Genomic DNA, 14,625 nt, shown 5'->3' on the forward strand with positions numbered 1-14,625 from the left:
GGGGAGCGAGAGAGAGAGAGAGAGAGAGAGAGAGAGAGAGAGAGAGAGAGAGAGAGAAAGAGCAGAGAGAGGGGAAGAGAGAGAGAGAGAGAGGGGGAGAAGAGAGAGAGAGAGGGGGAGAGAGGAGAGAGAGAGGGGAGACAGAGACAGAGATGAGGGGGAGGAGAGAGCGAGAGAGAGAGAGAGAGAGACAGAGAGAGAGAGAGAGAGCGAGAGAGAGGAGAGAGAGAGAGAGAGAGAGAGAGAGGAGAGAGAGAGGGAGGAGAGACAGAAAGAGAGAGAGAGAGAGGGGAGAGAGAGAGAGGAAGAGAGAGAGAAGAGAGGGGGAGAGAGAGGAGAGAGGGGGGGAGGGAGGAGTGAGGAGAGAGGGAGAGAGGGGAGAGAGAGACAGAGAGAGAGAGAGAGAGAGAGAGAGCAGAGAGGAGAGAGAGAGAGACAGAGGACAGAGACCGAAAGAGAGAGAGAGAGAAGAGAGAGAGAGAGAGAGACGAGAGAGAGAGAGGAGAGAGGGGGGGAGAGAGAGAGAGAGAGAGAGAGAGAGAGAGAGAGAGAGATAGACAGAGACAGAGACAGAGACAGAGACAGAGAGAGAGAGGAGAGAGAGAGAGAGAGAGAGAGAGAGAGAGAGAGAGAGAGAGAGAGAGACAGAGACAGAGACAGAGAGAGAGAGAGAGAGAGGCCTGAGAGAGTGGGGCCCTCACCTCCAGGGCCGGTGAGGGCCCCAGGGGAACCCAGAGGGAGCAGGGCCCCTTGGGGGCCGGTGAGGTTGTTGTGGGGGTCCTGGCGGCCGGCTCCAACAGGCTGTCCCTGTGGTTGAGGCCCAGAGAGAGCACCAGAATCTTGGTGTGGATCTTGGATGTTTATCTCAGACCTGTGTGACGTGTTGCTATTTGGCACCGGGATAACTCTCCATGTGGACGTCTGTGTGAGTGTGGGGAAGGAACCGACTCAGGGTTGAGTCACCGATGATCACTACGGGCTGGATGGATCAAATAGTCCAATCCCTAACTTTATGCCCGTAGGATCGTGTCTGGTCCTTTTGAACATCGTCTTGTTCGGTCGAGGCTTCGGGTCGGTGGTTCCACTCGGCCGTCGGCGCTCGGGAGTGATGGTGAGGGGACTTAACGAGGCCGAATTAAGGACGCGGTGGAGTCTAAGCTGCACAGTGCGCTGTGAAGGGTGTGCTCGTGGACTGGACGGACAGCGGAGGAGACTTGGTGTTATTAGAGGGGGCTTCAGATTGGGATTGCATGATGTAGTCAGGGTCCGGGGCCCCGGACCCCGGGGAGCTTACAGTCCCAGGATGTGTTGTGCTGTGTTTGGTGTCCAGTGTATGTTGTCAGGCTGAGTGGTGAAGGTGTCGTGGGGAGTTTCTAGTAGGGGACTGAGATCAGTGACTATGTAGCTGTTGAGTGGCGTAGGTTGGGAGTGGGAGTGGTTGGATGCAAGTGTCTGGATGGAGTGAGGGGGAACTCTGGAGAGAGGGTGGTGTATGGTGGTGTGTTGGTTGTTGCTCGGTCCTCTGAGACGGAGGTTCATCTGGTGGGAGGATTTCTGACTGACGTGGGCCTGAATAGAGTGATCTAGGGTGTGTGTGGGTGCTGGTTGGGGAGGCAGAGGGAGGGGGGGGAGGGGGGGGATCTGTGTGGCTGAGTGTGGGCTGTGGAGGTGTCGGTGAGGGGAAGGTCCAGGCTCGAGGTGGGGTGGTATGGGGACTGGTCGGTATGGGGGAGGGGGGGAGTAGGTTGAGGGGGTGTGGGTTGGTAATGAGTGGTGAGTGAGGGGCGGACGGTGTATGGAGTAGTGTGTGTTCTAGTTGATGTAAGGTGGTGGGTAATAGTCTGTGGCCCAATCTCTTGTGTGCCCGGTTGGTAGCGGTCTTGTGTGTTGGTGGGCTGGGGTGTTTGTGTGAGTTGGTCTATTGTGTGTGTGTAGTGTTCTTTTAGGATCTACATGTCATTGTGCATCCAGGTGTTGGTGTTGTCATGATTTCTTTGTGATGTGGTGTCTGTGGGTGATGGGTTTGATGAAGTGTGATCATTTGTGGACCTGTCGTAACATCCCCCTGGGGAGTTCCCGGTGGACACCGCTCTGTCCGCTGTGTCCCTGTGGTGCAGGGCCTGGAGTATTTTAAAATATACTTTGTCTTTTCCACGGGTGGGGCCATCTGGTGCAATGTACCGGGTGTGTGTTGGTGGTGGTGGGAGGAGTGGACGGGTGGATGGTGGAGGTGGTCTTTGTGGTCTGAGTGGTTGTGTGTGTTGGTGTGGGTCTGGTGTGTTCTGTGGTTTGATATGTGTGTGTGGGTCTATTGTGGTGATGGTGGGTGTGTGGGGGTCTATACTGAAGGCTGGGGGGTCTATAACGGGATGTAGGTGTGGGAGGTAGCGTGCGTCTGTTGTGTGCGTGGTAGTGTGGCTGTGTGGTGTTGGTGCGATTGGTGTAGGTAGGCCTCCAGCTGACGGTGACGGTGGTGGTCCCGTGGTGGGTAGCCGGAGAGGGTGGTGGTCAGGGCCGGATTAACCAATGGGTTTTATGGGCACGTGCCCAGGGCCCCGCCCAGCCAGAGGGCCCAAGACTCGTCCGAATTTTTATTTTATTTTTAAAAAAAAAAAAATTCGTTTTCCTTTAAGTTGCGAATGAGTCAATGGGCCCTATTTTAACGGTCTGAAACGCAAGTGGGAAGCGCAAAGCGCAAGTAGCTTTGTGGGCGGTTCTACGGCGCTATCGCTATTTTACAGGCGGATAAATGACACTTGCGTCGCGGCGCAAGTGTCAAAAGGGTTGGTCTGAAGCAGCCTAATTACCCGTAGGTGTGGTTTGGGCATAACGTCCAACAAACCAATGAGAGTGCCAGCTCCCATCCTCTTTAAGAGCCATGAGCGCATTTGAATCGGACGAGTTGATATTTTGACAGCGCGTCTGCAGTCTCCGATGAGACAGATGCACATGAATTTCAAACTGCAAATGGCTCAGTTTATTGCCAAATAATATGGCCTAATTCACAGATGGAATAAGGGGTTTTCTTTCACAACTTCAGAAATACTGAGTCTTCGCCAAAGAAAACGTATATGATATAACATATGATATGCGGTAACTGGTTCTATTTAATGATATACGCAATACATTATAAACATTGTTTCTTATCAGTATTGTATGCTATCCTAATATGCATGTGTCCCCGCGGTAATAGACATTGCCATTGATTGTATTATGCGTTACGTGTTTAGTTTGTGTGTGTTTAAACAGAGCACACACGCGCGCCCGCATTCATTCATTCTTTTTAACACTCACTCGCGGTAAAACAATGTTTTTCACGATCAAATACTCATCAATCCTAAAAGTTATGGGCATGTAGGCCTACCTACACGATGTCTGTGTCAAGAAAATATGTTTTTGCTGTACGGTGTTTGCAGATGCATTGATTTAAAAGTACAACTTATTACCGCTGCATCAGCTTTTCTTTCCCAAATAATTTACCAAGAATGTGCGGCTAGGTAGATGAGAGAAGCAAAGTGTATGCGCGAGGTGCACAAGCAATCCGTATGCATCGCATGCGCATGTATGCATCCGCCCTTAAAATAGCATCTGAACAACGCGCCACTGACTTTAAACCAGGTATTTCGATGTCAGTAGCGCAATGGTATTCAGCAACGGCAAAATAGCGTTTGCGCCAGAACACGCCTCCTCCTTCCGCCGAACCGCCCCTTGGGGCGCATGATCAATCCCTAATTTACCGGCGAGTGGCGCTGGTGGGAAAAGAACGCTCTGCGCCAGTTGTAAACTAGCAACGACACATGCGCCAGTGACTAAGTCACTTGCGCCGGATGCAAGATAGGGCCCCATATCAGCGCACGCCGGTTGCCTCGGTTTCAATTAGAAACGTTTACCAAGTATCCCCTGTTTGAGTGTAGCGGAATGTACTGTACAGGCTGTGACAGGCCAAGAGCAATATCAGGTAGCAACATTCAATGTCATAATTGACAAACTGGTTAGCTGCCTGGGGCACAGAATGGACGCATATCGGGATGTTTTGGACAAATTTAAGTTGCTCTTTATGGAAACTGACAATTTGACCAGTATCCGTGAACAGGCAGAAGTGCTCTGCATGTCATACCCATCTGATTTAGATGTCGACTTGGCCAATGAAATAATCCAGTTCAGAAGCTTCATACAAAACGAACAGGATAAGTCTCCTCAAAAGCTTTTGAAGATGATCTTAAAACATGGTCTGCAATCAACTTTCCCAAGCGTTTTTATAGCTCTCCGTATTTTTTTGACCCTGCCTGTGACAAATTGTGAAGGGGAACGATCATTTTCACATCTAGCCAGAATTAAAAATGAGCTTAGAACGACACAGACGCAACAGCGCCTCAGCGCGCTGTCACTCATGGCCATCGAGACGGAGCTACTCAGGAGCCTGGAATTCGATGAAGTTATCACTGACTTTGCTAATAGGAGAGCCCGTAAGAAGTTTTTCTAACAGGTGCGTCTGGGAGGGAGACATAAACATATATATATTATTTCTCATTTAATGTTACATATTTGTATTCAGACTTACTTCTGTTTACTAACTTCTACGTGTAATGTATTGCCATTCATTATATAGACATACCCTGGCGGAGAGGAGTACTAGTTTAAGGATCAAGATGAAAGAGAGGACAGAAGTGGGAAAATCAGAAAGACAGACAACCAGACCGTGATAGGGGATCCTGAGTGAAGAAAGGAGACCAAGGGATGATGCCAGTCACATTAAAAAACTCTATGTTCATATGTTCATTCAGCAATTCATAAGTTGATAGGGCTAGGCTAGTATAAACTGAATAAACAAATCGAATAAACAAATAATTAAAGTATTTCATTTTGATGGTGATGGTTTTAGCATATCATTTAGCTTTGTTAAATGTTTCTTTGTCTTGTTTAGCATATAATGCTTTGTTGATAATATGCAATAGAAACATTTATGTTCTGTTGTGACATAGGCTACAATAGGCCTAATCATTAATAATAAAAAACACCTGCCACAGCACTGGTTTTTTTTTTTCGGGGGGGGGGGGGGGGGGGGGGGCATCCAACATTTGTGCCCAGGGTCCTGTGACTGCTTAATCCGGGCCTGGTGGTGGTCCCGTGGTGGGTAGAGGCGACGGCAGGACGGTCCCTGGTAACTGCTGACGGTGACACAGCCAACGGGCCCATAGAAACACACTTCTATTGGAAAGGATGAAAAGTACATCAGAGTAAATAAAAGGGGGGATCTGAGGACCCCGCCCGCACACACACGCATAGGAGTATATATATGTAAATATATATATATATATATATATATATATATATATATATATATATATATATATAAACACATGTGTTCTGTTACATGTATGTTTTCTCCTGTGTAATTCAGTCTTCAGTGTAATTCAGTCTATTGATGGTCCTGTGATGCCATCTACTGGCGAACTTTGGTATTTTTCTGGAACACGTTCTGATATGCATTCCTTGCACTCCATTACACTCCATTCACTTGATCGGAAAGCATGGTACTCACACTCGTCTTCATAATTGCGTCTCCTCTGGTTTCAAGTTGGCCTTTGTAAGCATCGTTGGTACGTTATCTGTATTGATATGTTAAGGGGGTTTGATGTATAATAAGATTAAGGAAACTTTGTAAACAAATTAGATGGATGGATATTCTTACGTTAGCAAGCTAACTTAGTAGCTAAGCTAATTTTACAGCATTCTGTCCTTCTCATACTGAAATGCTGTACTTCCATTCCTCAGTTTTACCCTACTTCACCTCACCATAAAGAGTGAACTGCAACTTTCTCGTCTGCGTGGTTTGATGGAGAGGAGTTTATACCATCTGTCAACCCTGGCAAGGTGCTGGGGGTAGAGGGCAAAACAAGAGACACACACACACACACACACACACACACACACACACACACACACACACACACACACACACACACACACACACACACACACACACACACACACACCCACGCATCCAGACCCATCCATACACATCCTCTCATTAATAGTGAATCATGCGCATTTATACAAAATATAGGAATAAAAAGGAGCACACTGCAATCTCAGTAGAAGTCATGGGTGAAAAATAAAGGAACCCCAAAATTGCACACACACATATACATATATATATATATATATAAAACATGGTAAAAGCATAAAACATGGTAAAATCATGCAAGAAGTATTAAAAACACACAGGGTAAAGATAAGTGCTGGCAGATAAGTGCAAAATAGTTGAAATTAATTAATAAATAGGAATATAAATAAAGATAAATAAGACATAGTAAAACCATTCACACATCCATACCATCCTTTAACATAAAAGAAGCCTCCAATGAATAAGCCTTAACCCCCGTCCCCGGAGCCCAATGGACGCTGTCCTGGGTCGTCTGGAATTGAAGGAGAGACCGTTGTTTAAGGTGACCGCATCGGGGGTCCACCTCCTCTATGCTGTCTCTCACAAAGCTGCTGAAGGCCTCAGTGCAGTGGAGCTGGTGAACGGATAGCTCGACTGAAACAGAGAGGAGAGGAATGACGAAACGGGCCTGAGGGACTTTAGCTCTGGCTGTTCCAACGAGTCGTCGGATGTCTTTGATAACGGTAACGGCTGTTTGTTCCCCAAGACCGTTGTTTATCTCATCTCAGAGCCAGAGTCTGGCTGGAGTATACGTTGTATAAGGCGTTTGGGGATGTAGATGCTTTTAAACAGCGCCGGTGTTACAATAATATTATTTGCTTTGTTGAAAATGATGAGTTGCACTTTGCACAGGATTTTGTTGGATAAACCAACATTTTTTAAAGACTGAACAAATAGCACATTTCCTGATGTATTGTACTCTCGGTTGATTGTAAAAAAAGTGTTTTTGAAAAATCTAAATCAAATCTCTCTCTTTCTCTGTGTTTACAAATTGCAAACTGTAATTCGTCGGGCTGTGGCTGTGGTCACATGATGGAGGAGGAGACCGGAGGGGAGGAGGTCCTGGCCGACCCCCCCCCCCCCCCCCTCCTGGGGGCGCCCCTCTCCGTCCAGGAGTGCTTCGCCCTGCAGGGTACGGGGCTTTGAGTGTCTCTGCGTCCGCCCCTACATGAGAGGGGTCAATGCTATTGCTTATTAGCCACCGGCTAAAGGGCTGATTATGGTTCCACATCGACGCAACGATGAACCCGCAGACGCTTCCAGGCAGTCATGAACCTGCTTCGGTTCTGCGGCGGCTTTTAGTGAGCGGACCAATCACAGCCCTCGCTGCTGCGTCGCCTCGACGGAGGGTTAACGTATCGGGGAGGCGCGCGTCAGGCCCTTGCTGTGGACGCAAGGAGGGTCCGCGAGGACGTGAGGGGTCCGTAGACCCTCTTGGGCTGCGTCGACGTGGGACCACGATCAGCCCCTAACAGATCCTTGGTTGGCCCCCCCCCACCAGACCACGGGGCTGGGGTCCCAGCGCGGGGGGGTTGCGGCGGCCGGCCCCAACACCAGCGAGCTCTGCATGTGGTCCGAGTCCCACCACCACCTGGACAGCATCCCCCGGAACCCCCACCACCTGAAGAGGGTCCCGGGCGGCAGCTCAGGTCTGTGCACACACACACACACTACAACATGTTTGCACACACAAACACACACACAAATGCTTGAACAGACACAGATGCACACACAAACACAGACACACAATCACTCACTCACTCACTCACTCACTCACTCACTCTAAAGCCTAGTCTTGACACACACACACACACACATGCACTTACACGCACACACACACACACACACTAAAGCGTACTCTTAAGACACACACACACACACACACACACACACACACACACACACACACACACACACACACACACACACACACACACACACACACACACACACTCACTGAAGCGTACTCTTGACACACACACACACACACACACACAAACTCACTAAAGCCTACTCTTGACACACACACACACACACACACACACACACACACACACACACAAACCGTACTCTTGACACACACACACACACACACACACACATACACACACACACACACACACACACACACACACACACACACACACAGACACACACACACTAAAGCGTACTCTTGACACACACACACACACACACACACATGCTGTGTGTGTGTGTGTGCGTGTAGAAGATGATTTCATACATTCCCCCCCCCCTTATGGGATGTTAAAGCGGCCTTTAAACGGAGCCGGAAACTAAAAGGCACTCTCTTTAAATGTCTTACACACACACAATCATAAACACATGCTCTAACGTACATGCATGCACGCACACACAAAGAAGCACACACATTTGTTGGAATATTTACACTGCAGTTTCTCTGACTGGACTTTGAAAGGATAACATCGTTATGGCATAATCAATGCTGAATGTGTACAATGTCAATGTGTCTATGAGCTCAGATAATATTCATAATGCAGATCCTAATCCCCTTTTTAAAGTGTACGAATATTAAGGTGGCACCAAACCAGGGACGTGCACAGGAATTTTGAGGGGCAGTTGCTCTGACCTGAAAAAAGGGCACCCCCCCCCCCCCCCCCCCCCCCCCCCCCCATGCAGCTCTTTAACCCTGTACTTTCTAGCATGGTCCTCTCATATATGGTGATCAGCACTTAGGCCTACCTGCCCTATGTGCCTCCTCCTGGTCCACATTTTCGAGTGTCTGGAGGCTTGTGGCTGCTCCTCATCTTAAATGTAATGTAATTATGAAAAATGGCCATTAGTAGGCAAAAATATGAGTCTGATTAATTTATCAATTAGCCTACACACTGTACACAGTATCATTTTTTATCACAATGCAAAGTCTCTGTCCCACCTGCTGTTTGGCTTTTTCGTAGCCAACCCTGTAGTGATGTGCTCCTCTTTGCTGCCTCCTTTAGTTGTCTCTCTCTCTCCTGAATCCTCCTCTTTTCACTGGGCATTTCGGCTTCACTAAACAATAACAAACAATACCCAAAATAGTGATAAGATTTAGGCATGAACCATTTTGAATGAAAGAATTCATGTGATGCATTACTTCCATCATTTATTCTTCTTGTTAAAACGAAATGTTAGAAACTAACTATCAGCAGACATGTAGCTTAGTTTGCCTACCAAAAAAAAAAGTGTAGACTATAGTGATAACGGGCTGCTTGTCTGCAAGCTAGCTAGCTGTCTGATTATTTAGGCTAAACGTTACGTGGCAAACTGAGCCTGGATTTATGAAGATTGTAATTCATTTCAAAAAACGTGATGATGATTGTTTGTTTGTTATACATCTCAAATTCACCTTTTCCGACAACATCAAGGCAGTCGTCTCACAGGTGCCGGTGTTCCGGTCGCGTGCAGCGCTGCAGCTACGTTTCACACGCCGCGCGGCAACTCGCCGCCTCCATTAGTTTCAATGATGGAAGGGCGGCAGAGGGGAGGCGGCCAAAGCGAATGTTGCCGCGCGGCAGAGTTTGCCCTCCCCCTACTGCCTTTCACTCTCAGTGCCCAAACGGAATTGAATGAGGCTACGCTTACTTTAAGAAATGTTTTGAGTGGCGATTTTTTTTATCTAGGCCTACATGAAATTCTGCATCCATTAAATATATAATCCATACTTTTTTTTTTTTTTCTCGGAAGGGCAACGTGAGTCGAGGAGGGCATATGGGCAGTTGCCCAAGCAACCTGAGCAACCCCCCTGTGCACGTCCCTGCACCAAACCAAAACATCTACCCACCCAACCTTTGACCCAAATGTCCACCATCATCCTCCTTAATCAAGTAAAATAAGAATCTTTATATATATATATACCAACTAAGAGATGTCCACTTCTTACTTTTATTTTATTTTTATTGTATTTTATTTATTTATTTATCTATTTATTTATTCATAATCTTATCTTATCTTCTATGCTTGTAGGGTTAGCTTGTAGGGTATTTATATTTATATTTATATTGTATGGAGCACCTGGAACAACAATTTCCCCCCGGGGATCAATAAAGTATTTCTGATTCTGATTCTGAATCTGATATGTATATATACATATATATATACATATCATATATATATACATATCAGATATATATATATATATATATATATATATATATATATATATATATATATATATATATATATATATATATATATATATATATATATATATATAAACTGTATATATATATATATATAGAGACCCTGCTCACCTGTTCCTGGATTAGTGACTTCCTCACAAATCGACCCCAGAAGGTGAAACTCGGTCCCCACTTCTCCTCCACCCGCACCCTCAGCACAGGCTCTCCACAGGGGTGTGTGCTGAGCCCACTCCTCTACTCTCTGTACACCTTCGACTGCAGTCCCACCCACCCCAGCAACACCATAGTGAAGTTCGCGGACGACACAACGGTGGTGGGACTGATCTCAGAGGGAGACGAGTCTGCCTACAGGGATGAGATCCTGAAGTTAACATCGTGGTGTTCAGACAACAACCTGGCATTGAACATCACAAAAACTAAGGAGATCATCCTGGACTTCAGGAAAAGCAGAGCAGACCCGGCTTCCCTCTACATCAACGGTGACTGTGTAGAGAGAGTCCACACCTTCCGCTTCCTGGGCACCATGATCTCTGCTGGCCTCTCCTGGACTGCCAACACGGCGGCGGTCGTCAAGAAGGCTCAGCAGCGGCTTCACTTCCTCAGGGTGCTCAGGAGGAACAACGTGGGAGAAGCTGCTGTGACCTTCTACCGCTCCACCATCGAGAGTCTTCTGACGTTCTGTATCTCAGTGTGGTTTTCACAGTGCACTGAGGCAGAGCGGAAGAAACTCCAGGGAGTGGTAAACACCGCACAGAGGATCACTGGCTGCCCCCTCCCCTCCCTGAAGGACATATACATCTCCCGCTGCCTAAGCAGAGCGGAGAGAATCACAAAGGACAGCTCCCACCCTGGCTTTCACCTGTTCGACCTGATGCCCTCTGGCAGGCGCTATAGGTCCATCAGAACCAGGTCTTCACGGTTCAGAGACAGCTTCTTCCCTAAAGCTGTATCCACCCTGAACACACACATGCACTGACCCCCGACTGACTGACCCCCCCCTAACCTCCCACTGCTGTATTGTACTTTACTTTATTTTACTTTATTATTTATTTTACATTATTTACATTTCTATTTGGTATACTGTTGTTCTTGTTCTATTTATATATTTATTTATTTTCTCGAATGCACCAATTGGGAAAGCTTACTAAAAATGTTGTTGTACTTGACTCGTGCAATGACAATAAAAGGCTTTCTATTCTATTTCTATTCTATTCTATTCTATATGTCAGTGGAGTCGGCTTTCATTTTAAACACGAGCGCACACACACACACACATACACACACACACACACACAACCACACACACACACCCACACACACACAAAAGTACATGGTTTAGTATTTTGCTGTCCTCTGCAGCGAGATCTCGTTCTCCTCTCTCCCAGCAATTCTGGCAGGGGAGGAGGGGGGGGGGGGAGGGGGGGGGGGGGCTCCAGTAATGAGTTGATCATCAGCAGTGGAGAGATGGTCTCTGGGTAGGTCTGCGCTCTCTCTCTCTCTCTCCCTCCCTCTCCCTCTCTCTCTCTCTCTCTCTCTCTCTCTCTCTCTCTCTCTCTCTCTCTCTCTCTCTCTCTCTCTCTCTCTCTTTTTCTCTCTCTCTCCCTCCCTCTCCCTCTCTCTCTCACTCTCTCTCTGTGTGTGTGTGTGTGTGTGTGTGTGTGTGTGTGTGTGTGTGTGTGTGTGTGTGTGTGTGTGTGTGTGTGTGTGTGTGTGTGTGTGTGTGTGTGTGTGTGTGTGTGTGTGTGTGCGTCATCATCATCTAGGAAAGCAGAACCACTGCGCTAGCTTGTGGGGGAGAACAGGAAGTCTCGTTCACGAAGCAAAAGTTAAGCGTTAAACCCAAACCACAGTCACTTGGAGGCACTTCTCTCTTTATGGAGACAAAGAACAACACTTTATAAACCAGTCTGATAAAAACCATTATAAAGGGAGTACAAAGAATATAAAAATAAAAGGCTTTCTATTCTATTCTATTTCTATTCTAAAAATGTTAAAATTGACCATCAATCAATAATTCAAATACATTTGACATTAGAAATATAGTCTTTGCAAAATCTGCTAAGTTAACCTGATGGAAGATCTTAAAAGTCTCTTCCTTTCATGGTTAATCAAGATCAACTTTAAGAAGCCCAAGAAAATGTAGCATTTGGATTATAGTTGAGTAGGCTACATGAATATAAATCACCAAAACAGTGTGTGTGTGTTTATATATACTTGTGTGTGTAGTCCGTGCGTGTGTGTGTTCACATCTGCGTGTGTGTGTTCATATCTGAGTAAGTGTGTGTGTTCATATCTGCGTGTGTGTGTGTGTGTGTGTGTGTGTGTGTGTGTGTGTGTGTGTGTGTGTGTGTGTGTGTTCATAGATGCGGGTGTACATGTGTCTGTGTGTATATTTGAGTGTTTATAATAAGGTGTGTGTGTGCCCGTGGCGCGTGTTCATATGTACGTGAGTGTGTGTGTGTTCATATATACGTTTGTTTGTTTGTGTTCATATACGTGTGTGTGTGTGTGTATATGTGTTTGTATTCCTGTATAGGCCTATGTGTTTGTGTATGTGTGTTTATATATGCGTCTGTGCATGCGCGCTTGTTTATATATGTGTGTCTTTATTAGGGCTGGCAGTTTAACGTTATTAACAGCATTAACGCAAACCAATTTTAACTGCGTTCATTTTTTTAACGCGCGATTAACGCTCTTTTGGCTTGCCAAACGTTGTAGTTGTTTCACCTGCTGTCTAGCAACAACTAGTCACATTAGAAAAACTACAACACCATACCAGATCTAGCTACACCGGAAACAAAACAACAAGAACGCCGCACAAACTTGTTGGGGCAAGCAAGGATACGGAGCGGGTGAAAAACTCCTTTAAAGTGTCTGTGTGTTTGTGTGTCACTCTGTTCAAGCCTGATTGTTTAGACTGGGACCTGGGGTTATACCACGAACCTCGCTGAACATACCCAGGCTTTCTTGGGGAAACCTGGCTCGACAGCCGCAACTCGCAGTCAGAGTTAAATGGTTCCACGACGCTCACTTTAGATTCAATTAGTTGTACCAGGTTTTCCGCTTTAGGTTCAATGCGCGTTCACAAAAGGGGCGTTTCTCGCGTCATTTGACTCTCTCTTATGCAAAATTAATCGATCGAGAGCGGTGTATTTCACCCAAGGCGAGCAGTGTATTATTATGAACTCCTACGAGGAATTCAAAGTTCAAATCACAGCCAAGGGGAACACGGTTGCCCATAATATGGCTAGGGTGGCGTGCTGGCAAAAAATAGCCGACCGTGTTAATTCGAAAGTGAAAAGATTCTGCATATTGTCTGAAAAATATCATGCATCATCATGCCTTTTATCCCCATAGATGTGTTGCCAGCACGCTCCTACGAACATGGGGCCGAGTCAAAAATAAATATTAAAATATTATTCAATGCGGGAAGTTGTAAGCATCCATTTGAATAATTTCAGGTGAATCTAGCCTATGATTTGCAATGACCATAGGCTCCAACCTTTAGTCACATGTTGATTACCTGTAGCAAATAAAAAGAAAACCCAAATGAATACGACTGGGAGGGGGACCGCTCCACCACCCTTCACCACTTCGGAGGAGCTGGCTCTCGCCAATAACGAAGGTCTGCCGATGATGGTGGAAGGGGGGATGACCTCTGACCCCACTGCCTCGACTTCCAAGGCGTTTGTAATGAGTATGTATTCATGTATTGGCAATGGACATAAATAATTGTCATGCTAATCAAATGTGAAATGATTGAGTGTAAATTAATTGTGTCATTTTTAGTTGAAGGTACAAACATTATTTTGGAGGAGCCGCCGACAATCCATCTCCAATCAGAGGTATATAACTATCAAAACAAAGTATCACGTATTCATCTAAATGTTTAATTTTTGGGATGAATGTCCTATAATAGGTTTCCCTGATTCTTGCAGGAGACTGTCGGCCTGTGACTCCAGGGCGACTATGGAGGGGATTTTTCTTAACAATTCTCACAGCTATAATATGAATTTGTAGAATAAAAAAAGCCTAGGCCTAATTGTGTCACTGACATAGCGGTTATGTAAGGGCTAATGGACAACACGGCGCTTGACTATCCAAGGTTAATGTACGTTGAACGCGTGGGGCCACCATTGAACTTGAAACACAGACACACTGCGCAACAGTAAATGCACGGCTCCTTTGTGTAGCATTGCCTACATACGGTCCAACAAGGACAATCAAATAACGAATGACCTCTGAGAGTCTGTATCTATCATAAAGAATATCGTCAGACAATGCCAAGGGATCGGTTCTGTCCCGAAAAACCCTCTGTCTCCGGAGAGACGCCTGTACGATAAGTGCGCCGAGGTCCACGGGGAACACCCACAAATGGTGACGTCATTGTCGGAGAAGGGGCTAGGAAGCTGCGCACACCGATTTAAGTAGCCGATCTCCGGGTTGACTAAGCTGAAAACCTGCTCCCGACCAGGTTTGGTTGCTAGCATAAGTCACCATGGTGATACAGCGATGCTA

The sequence above is a fragment of the Gadus chalcogrammus genome, unplaced genomic scaffold (assembly GCF_026213295.1).
Source record: "Gadus chalcogrammus isolate NIFS_2021 unplaced genomic scaffold, NIFS_Gcha_1.0 GACHA079, whole genome shotgun sequence".
NCBI classification, from domain to species: Eukaryota; Metazoa; Chordata; class Actinopteri; order Gadiformes; family Gadidae; genus Gadus; species Gadus chalcogrammus.